Below are 2,298 nucleotides of genomic sequence, written 5' to 3' on the forward strand. Positions count from 1 at the left end.
TATATATATATTTTTTTTTTTTTCAATTTTGGCCGGGGCCGGGTTTGAACCCGCCGCCTCCCGCAGATGGGGTCGGCGCCCTACTCCTCTGAGCCACAGGCGCCGCCTGGGGTCCTATACTTTTGAGAAGTAAAAGTCCGGCCCACAGACTAAATAGCCACCCCTCATATTCCTCTTCCCTCAGGCAGCAGTCCGGGCATGCGCCCTGAAGTCAACCATCCGGCTTTAGAGCATGCCTCCTTCAGGCTCCGCCCATCTCCGTCCTGGGCCAATCCCTGGAGTGGAGGGTGGGGCCGTCACGAAGTGGGCGGTAGCTAAGGGTAGTCAGGAGGCTGGAGCCGGGCGCCGGAGTCAGAACTGCGTCTCACAACCCAGGCGTCGGTTGCTGAAGGAGAGGGAGCGAGCGATGCTGCCGCCGCCGCTGCTTCCTGATTGGCTTTGGGTGGCTATCTCTTCGTTCTGATTGGCAGCTAGTGAGCAGGGTATGTAAATGAAGGGGCTTGGGGTGAGAAGGGGTACCGGCGGCTGGTTTTTTGGGCGAGTTCGATCCCAGGGTCCGGCAGGTGCGAGTTGGGGCACCCCAGGATTGAGACTCGCGGGCCTTTACGTGCGGTCCGCCCCGGTCGGGCCGGGTGAATCACGCCGCAGCCCAAGAAGGGGGCGGAGGCGCCGGCTCCCTGGCTCCGACTGCGTGACTCACCCGCCCCCGCCGCCGCCGCTCCGGGAGGAGCCGCTTCCACTGCCGGAAGCGAGCGGAGGCCTGGAGCACACAACAGCCCGCCTGGGGTCCGGGCTTCCCTGGCCTGGGGCTGCAGGCAGGAACCACAGCTGGGACGCGCTACGGTGTACAGAGTCCCCGAGTCAGAGAGGCCAGAATCCCAGGGGAAGCCGGTCTGGGCACCGCCAGGGGGCGCCGGGATCCGGGGGGCGGAGTCGGGGGTGGGGGCTGAATTCCTGCGGTTCCGGACTTCCAGGTCTATGGAGAATGGGTGGAAGACCCAGTATGAGTAGTGTGGTGGGTCACTCTTAAAGTCTTGCTAGGTAAAGTTCTCGGGACTGGGCCCTGCAGTCTTCCTGGCCCCCCAAAGTAGGCTGGGCTAGGGCTCAAAAACGACAGCCCCACCACCCTACCCCACCCCACCCCGGTGGGGAGAAGAGTGAGGGTCGTCAAACTTATCTCAGTGACAGACCCCGGTAACCCGTCAATATTTCCCGGCAAGCCCTGTCCCCTCCGTCTCCCAAATTAAGTCCTCCGTCAACCAATTTCCTTTCACGTCCACTATCAGCTTCTGCCCCAGGCCATCATCATCTCCTGTCCCAGGGGGTATAGTAGCCTCCCAAAGGGGCTTGAGCCACAGTCTTGCTCGAAGCAACCAAGGGCGATCTTCTGGAAACCTAGTCAGCTTACAACAACTCTTCTCTCTGCATTCAACCCCCTTCATTGACTACCCACCATACTCAAAATGAAATCCAAACTCCCTACCTCTGCCTATATGGCCCTCTGTGACTGGCTGTTTGCCTGCTCCCCATCCCCCTCTCTAGTCTCCCTACCGTGTCACTCTGTGTGTCAGCCGCATTTGTGTCTTTTCATTTGAATCTCAGCCAACCTCCTGGTCTTCCTTTGCGTTCGTTGCTCCCTCTTGGACTGTTTTCCCCTGGTCCTCCCATAGCTGACTTCTCTTGCGTGAAGCCTCAGTTCAAATGTCCTCCTTACAGGAGCCTTTCCTGACCATCTCCAGGACCTTCTAGGTTCTTCCTATTGTTATCTGTACATTTCCTGTGTTTATTTACTGTTTGATACACAGTAGACATTTAGTAAATATTAAACTATATGAAGCAGCTACTTTGTAGAAAAAGTAAGGTTAATATTGGCCATTCCAGTGGTTCATTGAAGAAATAATAATGTCATTAAAGAATACTTATGGGGTGGTGCCTGTGGCTCAGTGAGTAGGGCGCTGGCTCCATATTCCAAGGGTGGCGGGTTCAAGCCCAGCCCCAGCCAAACTGCAACAAAAAAATAGCTGGGTGTTGTGGCAGGCGCCTGTAGTCCCAGCTACTCGGGAGGCTGAGGCAAGAGAATCACTTAAGCCCAGAAGTTGGAGTTTGCTGTGACCTGTGTGATGCCACGACACTACCAAGGCCAATAAAGTGAGACTCTATTTCTTTTTTTTTTTTTTGAGACAGAGCCTCAAGCTGTCCCCCTGGGTAGAGTGCTATGGCATTACAGCTCACAGCAACCTCCAACTCCTGGGCTCAAGCGAGTCTCCTGCCTCCGCCTCCCAAGTAGCTGGGACCACA

At 56.5% G+C, this 2,298-nt stretch overlaps 1 protein-coding gene across 1 annotated transcript in view; it reads left to right on the plus strand.

Annotated features, from left to right (window-relative positions):
• The first annotated feature begins 377 nt into the window (after positions 1 to 377).
• SERTAD1 (SERTA domain containing 1) overlaps positions 378 to 2,298 on the plus strand; it is a 4,426-nt gene continuing 2,505 nt past the window's right edge. The window contains exon 1 of the mRNA XM_003802108.3: positions 378 to 482. The gene's annotated coding sequence lies outside the window, so the exon portion shown is untranslated. The remainder of the gene's footprint in view (positions 483 to 2,298) is intronic.

The sequence above is a fragment of the Otolemur garnettii genome, unplaced genomic scaffold (genome assembly GCF_000181295.1).
Source record: "Otolemur garnettii isolate 467f Iridium unplaced genomic scaffold, OtoGar3 scaffold00233, whole genome shotgun sequence".
Lineage (NCBI taxonomy): Eukaryota > Metazoa > Chordata > Mammalia > Primates > Galagidae > Otolemur > Otolemur garnettii.